The following is a 9,634-nucleotide window of genomic DNA, read 5'->3' on the forward strand; positions in this document are numbered from 1 at the left end:
AGAAAATCACAATGATGGAGCTACTTGAGGAATTAATGAAGTTTGTGGGGCTGTGATTGGATGTCGGTTCAAAGGAGATAAAAAATATGAGATTACAATGAGCCACAGTAAGGGGAAAGAAAGGCTGATTGATGGATTCAAAATCAAAAACTGTCAAATTTTGGCTAGAGATCTGAGCAATGATGAACTTGTTGTTTCATTCATGAATCTTCCGGTGTATATCACTGATGAGGAAATTCTGGAGAAACTGGAAGGATGGGGTGTCAAAGCAACATCTTCAGTCAAGAGGAGGAGATGGCCAGGAACAGACATTGCAGATGGGACTCGCTTCTGTAGAGTTAAGTTCACTGATACTGTTCAATCTTTGCCATACTCCACAAAGTTTGAAACATTGGAAGGTGCGGAACACTTTCGAGTGATTCATAACAGACAAGTGAAAGTGTGTCGTATTTGTATTCAGCCTGGACATGTATTGAGAGACTGCCCGGAATTTACTTGCTACAAGTGTGGTAAACAGGGACACTACGCTAGAGAATGCAAAGAACTGAGTGATGTACATTATAGTGATGTGTTGTGGGGTGCGAACTTGTCCAGTGGATTAAATGAGGATGGGAGTAGACTCATGCAAGAAGACACAATGGGGAACACCCTTAATGACTTTAATCCAGGACTGAAGGATCACACAGCTCAAGCTGAGCGAGGCACCTCCTCTCTCCAGAGTGCTAGAGCAGGGCTCTCTCAGCGTCTAGTGGGCAGTAAAGAAAAGGACAGGAGTGTGGTTAAAACATTTATTGCAGATGAGTCACCACAGTCATCAGCCTCGTTTAAGACTGCTCTCAAGCGTGATGGAACTGTAAATGATGTTGTTGATGTTGATGAGGATGAGGATGATGATGATAATGATGAAGATGATGACAGTGATGAAGATGATGATGACTATGATCTGTATGAGGGGGGGGTATGTGAAAATATGCAACTGTTTGTAAGGAAAAAAAGATTGCTGACTGACAAGGGAGAGAAAGGAGGCATAAAGAAAAAGAAATGAGGTTTATCTATTTATCTCAAAGTCACGCCCACTGCTGCTATGATTAAAATTGCATCCCTAAATTCTAATGGTCTTCGTAACATGTGTAAACTTGAAATGGTTTTAAAAACTGTGAAGGCTGACATTTATTGTTTCCAAGAAACAAACTGGGATAGCAGTAAATTAAGAGAGGTGAGAAGGATTTGGCCTCATCACATTTTTGTTAGTCATGGCAGTAGAAGGGCTTGTGGAGTGGCTTGTTTGTGTAAAAGTGATGTAGTACAAAGTGTTAAGGGGGTTTATGCTGATAATCAAGGAAGAGTGCTAATCATAAAATTTGAATTTCAGAATTGTGTTTTCAAGTTGATTAATGTGTATGCTCCAAACATTGAAAAGGATAGAAGGGAGTTCTTCCAACAATTAAGAGGGCTATGTACGGATAACTGCATCTGTGTTGGTGATTTTAACGTTTGGTGTAGTAGATTGGATGCTGCAAATGACATGAGTTACAAAACAGACTCTTCAAGGACTGAACTTAGAAACCTAATGAATGGAGTAAACCTAGTGGATCTCTGGAGATTAGAAAATCCTGTTAGAAGAGGGTATTCAAGAAGGCAAGATGTGCTCAATAGTCTAAAACAAAGCAGAATTGATTTGTGTCTGGTAAGGCAGAACATAGTTCAGTATATTAATAATATAACTTACAAGTTCACAGCTTTCAGTGACCATGCTGTCCTGGAATTCCAAGTGGGTCAAAGAATGCAGCAAAAAGGTGGGGGGCTGTGGTGTTTGAATGCAAGTTTATTGAATGATGTAAATTACAGAGCTAGGGTCTATGAGTGTATAAGATCTGAATGGAGGGGAAGCGAGGATTCTGAAAACATATGTGTAAGATGGGAGAGTTTAAAGCAGAAAATAAAGTTTTTGAGTATGGAGTTTGCAAAGGAAAAGAATAGTATGGAGAAGAGAAAATATAAAAATTTGCAAAATGAAATTTCTGTTGAGCTGGAACAAATAAACAGTGATCCTAATTATGATTTGTCAAATTATTTAAAAATTAAAGCAGATTTAGAGAAACTTGAATCTAATAGATGTAAGGGTGCTATTGTAAGGAGTAGGGTGAAGTATGCTTTAGAGGGTGAGAAATGCACATCTTTTTTTTTGGGCATGGAGAAGCAAAAGCAGAGCAGGAACTGTATTACTGAATTAGAAGATAGAGAAGGAAAGAAGGTGAGTGATTTTGTGGGGATTTTGGATGCCGTTGAATCTTTTTATAAGGGGTTATTTAGGAAAGAAGGGGTGCATTTGGAGAGTATGGGAAAGGTACTGAGTACAGTTAGCGCTCGATTATCGAATATAGACAGGACTTTTTGTGATAATGATATCTCTATGCAAGAAGTCAATGAGGCAATCTCTGGTCTGAATACTAATAAGAGCCCAGGCTCAGATGGCCTAACTGGAGAGTTTTATAGAGTCTTCAAGGATGTTCTAGGGCCAATACTGTTACAGCTGTACCAGTATATGGAGGAAAAGCAGGAAGTGCCTGGGACAATGGTGGCAGGTGTGTTAAGCATTTTATTTAAAAATAAAGGGAGTAGGTTAAGGTTAGAAAATTATAGACCAATCAGTCTCTTAAATACAGATTATAAAGTATTAAGGCGAAAATTTTAGCAAACAGGCTTAAAAGGTAGTTGGGAGTATTGTTGCACCAACACAGGCTTATAGTATACCTGGGAGGGATATTGCAGATGTTATAAGTACAATTAGAGATGTGATATTTTATATGAAGAAAGAAGGAGGTATTCTGTTAAGCTTGGATTTAAATAAAGCTTTTGATAGGGTGGAGCACCAATTTTTAGAGGAAACCTTGGAAACTTTTGGTTTTGGTAGTAGATTTAGAGCATGGATAAGATTACTGTATAATAGTGCACACAGTGTGGTGAAGTGTAACGGTATGTTAACGGATGATTTTGCTATTGAGAGGTCTATAAGGCAGGGTTGCCCTTTGTCTGCCCTGCTATACAGTATATCTGTTGAGCCTTTGGCAACATTAATAAAAACGGATAAGGAGCTGAAGCCCATCAATTTTGCAGGAGATGGGGTCAGTTTAATTCACCAATATGCTGATGATACTACATTTACTGTGAGAGATATGGACAGCATAAAGAGGATAATGGAGCATATGAATACTTATGGTAGAGCTGCAGGGGCAAAAATAAATGTTGAAAAGTCAGAAATTATGATGTTTGGCGAAAATAAAATATTGAACTGTGATATTCCTTTTAAAATAGTTAAAGATTATATTACAGTACTGGGGGTTAATTTAGGTGCGGAAGATAATAAGGCGAGAGATGTATCTTGGACTATAGTTCTTCAAAAGATAAGGCTGAACTGTGAACTATTGGAAATTAAGAGGTCTCACGTTGAAAGGCAAAGTGGCTGTGGTCAATGTTTTGTTAATGTCAAGATTTGCCCATTCCTTGAACGTGTTAGATATGCCAGAGTGGGTCCTAAAAGAGGCAAACTCTATTGTAATGGATTTCTTGTGGGGTGGGCAAAATGTGAGGATCTCAAAAAGGGTGTTGATAGCAGATAATAAGGAGGGGGGTCTAAAGTTGGTAGACTTGGATGTGAGGAGGAAAGCTTTAAGACTCAAAATTGTTAAGAAGTTTTTATATAGTAAAGAAGTGTATGGTTGGAGATATTGTATGAAGGACTGTTTGGAGAGGTTTGGGGCTGGTAGTCAAAGTAATCTTTTCATGTGTTTAAAGGAGTCCATGATAAATGATGTGCCACAATTTTATAAAGAAGTCTTTCAGGCATGGGCTCAATTTCTGCCACATGTGTCTTATAAGTGTAACATGCCTGAGTTAGTACTAAATCAGCCAGTGTTTTTGAATCCTAAGATAACAGATAAGGGACGAATGTTGGAAAACAAAAGTTTCATGAAAGCGGGTTTATATCAGATAAAGGATTATGTTTATGAAGTTGTTCCAGGCTTTTTGCCTGCACAAGCAATCCTGGACATGGTTTTGGAAGAGAACGAAAATATGAGGAAAGGTGAAATTCTTAATGTTTTTGGTAAGATTAAGAGTAGTATTCCAAGAGACTGGAGTGCTTTAATGGATGATCAAGAGATTAAAACAAAAGACTACAAGTTTCCTGAAATGTATATTATACAGAGTGGTTGTAAAGTAGATTTGTCAAAGGTTCCTTTAAAATGTTTCTATAGGATTATGGTGGAAAAAGAGGTGAGAAGGCCTGCTGCCGAAGTGTATTGGAGGAGTGTATATCCAGAGATAGAGCCGGAAATGTTGTGGAAGAACCTAGACGTGAGATATAACTCAATAGATTGTGAACAAAATGACTTCTTCCTGCGGCATAATAGAGTATATACAAAAGAGGTTTTGCATCAGATTGACAAAAGTATTACGAGAGAGTGTGATGTGTGTGGGAGGGAAGTCGAAAACCTAATGCATTTTTACGTAGAATGTCAAGGTTTGAAACAGTACCATGAATTATTAAGCAAATGTGTTAAAAAGAATTGGGAGAAGATTACTTTTGTGGATGAGGAGTGGAGTAAGTTATTTTTGTTCGGTATGGTGAAAGCAAAGAATGTAAAAGGCAATGTGCAGCTATTGAACATTATGTTAAGTTTTGCAAGGTATGCAGTGCGTTTGAGGAGAAACAAGGCTTTCTTTGAGAAAAAAAAAGAAAATGTATGGTGTATTTTTAAGAATTTGATAAAACAACATATAAGGATGATAAAAATTGATATGTATGTTGATTTTTGCAAGAATTTTGTTGATGGAAGTATGTTTATTTCTGTTACAGATTGCAATGAACTTGTGTTTAATTTTTGAAAAATTAAAAGAAAGGCTGCTGGAAAATTTAATGCAGATATTTATTTTGTACTTATTGTAAATGTGAAAAATCTTTTATAAAAAAAAAAAAAAAAAAAAAAAAAGCACGCCCGATCTCGAAGCTAAGCAGGGGCAGGCCTGGTTAGTACTTGGATGGGAGACCGCCTGGGAATACCAGGTGCTGTAAGCTTTTGCTTTTCCTTCACCAGTCAGCGAGCGTTCTTCTCCAGGGGCCGACTGTTTTTGCTCGCTCCTTTACCCTTTTACATTTGCTGCTGCTTTGCTTTGCCCTTTTGCTTCGTCGGTGTGACGGCGGACAGCTCAACGTCGTCATTCTTGCTTTCTCCTCCAGGAGCGATAGACAGACCTTCTCTCTCTCTACAGCGACCTCTTTAGAGCTGCACGTTCCTTTGCAACTCGGGCCCTTCTCTTCGACTTGAGAGGTTGCCAGTCTTGTTTGTCAGTCCAACCGCTTGAATGCAAACTGCACCGGGGAAAAAAATAAATAAATAAATACATAAATAAATAAATGATTTAAGAAATTCAAGAATCAACCGAAGAGCTAATTATTTATTCGTTTAAAGAAATCCTAGGCACGCCGCTTTAAGTCCTTCGACATTAGGCCCCCATTTGTTTCCTCTCGGGGTGCCTGACTACAAAATCGTATTTGCCTTTTCCTCGTCAGGAATCCTCAAATAAGATCCACCACATCCACTCTCCTGTAAATTTCAGCTCTGACCCTAATCAAACGACCTGAACATGCTGATCCATGTCTTCAGGATCAATGATTCGTTGAACTCAATTGGTCTATGTTTGCGTTGTTTAATATTTGATTCCGTTTTTATTTCATTTTACTTGTTATAGTTTTTTTTTTTTTTACTTTTAGTTTGTTTGACACGTGATCGCTCTGAACGGCGTTTCTTTGTTCATGTCATTGGGTGTTTTTATCGCCTTTAGCCGGAAATGGACTGTTTAACGTGGTCGTTGTACATTACTGACACTCTATGTCAGACCGACAAACCTTTTCACTGTCCATTTACAGGAGAGTGGATGTGGTGGACCTTATTTGATTTCATTTGCTTAGTAGTTCGGAGAACAGGGTATCAGTATCGCAAAGCGACCACGTTGATCACTCCATTTCAGCTAAAGGCGATAAAAACTCCCGTTTAAATAAACAAAGACACAGAAGACCAGTATCACAAATACACTGATTTTGTAGTGCATTGAAATTAAATGCATTGAGACTTTGCATTGCTTTGAACATTTGTGTTATTCAACATACCTTCTTAATTTAATGTTGTCATCCACATTTACCACGGTAAAGACATAAATGGTGGCATGTAGATGGAGAGATTCAAGCAGAGAAAAAAAAAACAGTATCAGAAATACACAGATTTTGTGGTGCATTGAAATTAAATGCATTGAGACTTTGCATTGCATTGAACAATTGGGTTACTCAACATACCTTCTTAATTTAAGGTTTTCATCCACATTTATCATGGTAAAGACATAAACGGTGGCATGTAGATGGAGAGATTCAAGCAGACAAAAAAAGACCTGTATCAGAAATACATTGATTTTGTAGTGCATTGAAATTAAATGCAATGAAATTTTGCATTGCATTGAACAATTGGGTTATTCAACATACCTTGTTAAATTTAATGTTGTCTTCCACTTTTACCACGGTAAAAACTCAAACAGTGACATGTAGATGAAATATATAAAGAGTCACAGAAGACCAGTATCAGAAATACACAGATTTTGTGGTGCATTGAAATTAAATGCATTGAGACTTTGCATTGCATTGAACATGTGTGTTATTCAACATACGTTCTTAGTTTAATGTTGTCATCCACATTTACCACGGTAAAGACATAAACGGTGGCATGTAGTTGGAGAGATTGAAGCAGAGAAAAAAAGATCAGTATCAGAAATACGCAGATTTTGTGGTGCATTGAAATTAAATGCATTGAGACTTTGCATTGCATTGAACATTTGTGTTATTCAACATACCTTCTTAATTTAATGTTGTCATCCACATTTACCACGGTAAAGACATAAATGGTGGCATGTAGATGGAGAAATTCAAGCAGAGAGAGAAGCGATTTCAGGCTAGAAGAGACGGACACCAGCGCGTAAGTCTATTATACCTATTGCTGTGTGTTGTTCAAATTATTTCTCTCTGTTTGGAGAGAATATTTGCGTTTCCCTACTTATTTGTAGTGTGTAGTTTAGTTGTACTGTACTTTAAATGGTTGTAAATTGTTTGCCTCCGAGCTATTAAGAGCACTTAAGTGTGAAGGCGTTAGTTTCGTTTTTCCTGATCGACCTCCTGATTGGCTACTGCCTGGGCAAATTAGAACTAGCTTTCCGCTGTTTCCACTGCATGCACTTTGTTCGCGCCAGCGGAAGCGTCCAGCGCTCGCGTTCAGTCTCCTCGTGTGAAGACTACGAGAGTAAAGACATACGACTTTTCCTGCGCGACTTTAACTGAGCAACGCACTTAAGTACATTTTCCTTCATTCTCTTACACATCTTCACTTCCTCTTTTCTACCTCTATCATGTGTCTCCAACTCATTCCGGTTGTCTCTCGACTCTCGCCCCTAACAACACACATGAGACGACAATGCACTCCTACTAACCTACGCTCTGTCCCTACATCCTCTACTAAACCCCTATCTTTCTCTGTTGGTCTGTGGAATTGCCAGTCAGCTGTCAACAAAGCTGACTTCATTTCTGCTTTTTCTTTACATTCTTCACTCAACATTCTGGGATTGACGGAGACCTGGATTCGTCCAGAAGACTCAGCAACCCCAGCAGCTCTAGCCTACAATCACTCTTTCTCACACACACCTCGTCAGGTTGGCAGGGGTGGGGGCACTGGTCTGCTCATTTCAAACAATTGGAAATATTCAACCCACTCACTTGTATGTAATTACATCTCTTTTGAATTTCATGCTATCACAGTCACTACTCCGACAAAATTCCACATAGTGGTAATCTACCGCCCCCCTGGACATATTCTAGACACCTTCCTAGAGGAGCTGGCTGGATTATTGTCATCTTTTACAGACGAAGGCACTCCACCCTACTCTTCGGGGACTTCAACATTCATTTTGACAAACCTTACGCTACGCACTTCCATTCACTTCTAGCTTCATTTGACCTCAAACGCCTTATCACGACAAGCACCCACAAATCAGGCAACCAGCTTGATTTAATTTACACACGCAGTTGTACTGCAGACACCATTTCAGTACAACCGCTTCACATCTCTGACCATTTCCTTCTTACATTTAAACTGCATTTTCCTATCTCTGTGCAACTAACCCCTATACCGGTTACTTTCCGGCGTAACCTTGCGTTCCATTTCTCCCTCCCATCTCTCCTCTGCTGTGTCCTCCTCCCTTCCCTCACCTACCCATTTCTCTTCTTTGGATGTGAATGCAGCTACAGATACCTTGTTCAGTACTCTAACCTCCTGTCTAGATGACATCTGCCCTCTCTCCTCCAGGCCAGCACGGACTGCCTCCTCTAGCCCCTGGTTGTTTGATGTTCTCCGTGAGCATCGGGTCAAACTCAGGGCAGCGGAAAGAAAGTGGCGCAAATCTAAAGATCTGTCAGACCTGAGCAGGTATCAGACTTTGCTTTCTTCCTTCTCTGCCGAAATCCGCACGGCCAAATCACCATACTTCCAAAACAAGATCAACAACACTTCAGACACACGTAAGCTCTTCACGTCATTTAACTCCCTGCTCTATCCCCCTCCACCACCTCCCACCACTTCAATATCACCTGACGATTTTGCCACATTTTTTACAAACAAAACAAAAGCGATCAGTAGCCAGTTCTCAGCCCCCAACGCACAACCTTCAACCAACCACATCGACTACCGATTCCTCCACTTTCTCCTTCTGCTCCCTCACTGAGGCAGAAGTATCCAAACTTCTCCTCTCCAGCCATCCAACAACATATCCGCTAGACCCCATACCCTCTCATCTTCTGCAAGCAATCTCCCCCACAGTCTTGCTGGCACTCACGCACATCATCAACACATCTCTCCTCACAGGCACCTTCCCCACAGCATTTAAGCAGGCTCGGGTAACCCCACTGCTCAAAAAGCCCACTTTAAACACTTCCCTTATTGATAACTACAGGCCAGTCTCTCTTCTTCCATTCATAGCGAAAACACTTGAAAGAGTGGTTTTCAACCAGGTATCACTGTTTCTTTCGCAAAACAACAAACTAGACCATAACCAATCAGGTTTCAGGTGCGGCCATTCAACTGAGACTGCGCGGCTCTCAGTCACGGAAGCCCTGCGGACTGCAAGAGCTGAATCCAAATCATCAGTTCTCATTCTGCTGGATCTATCCGCTGCTTTTGACACTGTGAATCATCAGATCCTGCTGTCTACCCTCTCATCACTGGGCATCTCTGGGATCCCACTTCGTTGGTTCGAATCCTATCTCACTGGGTAGGTTTTTAGGGTGGCCTGGGGAGGAGAAGTATCCACAGCACATCAACTGGTCACTGGGGTTCCTCAGGGATCGGTTCTTGGACCCCTCCTCTTCTCCATTTACACTACATCACTAGGCCCCATCATACAGGCTCACGGCTTCTCCTACCACTGCTACGCCGATGACACACAGCTCTACCTCTCTTTTCATCCAGACGATCCAACGGTAGCTACTCGGATCTCGGGTTGCCTGGCGGACATCTCGGCATGAATGCAAGAGTACCACCTA

Source organism: Puntigrus tetrazona, unplaced genomic scaffold, assembly GCF_018831695.1.
Source record: "Puntigrus tetrazona isolate hp1 unplaced genomic scaffold, ASM1883169v1 S000000692, whole genome shotgun sequence".
Classification (NCBI taxonomy): Eukaryota; Metazoa; Chordata; class Actinopteri; order Cypriniformes; family Cyprinidae; genus Puntigrus; species Puntigrus tetrazona.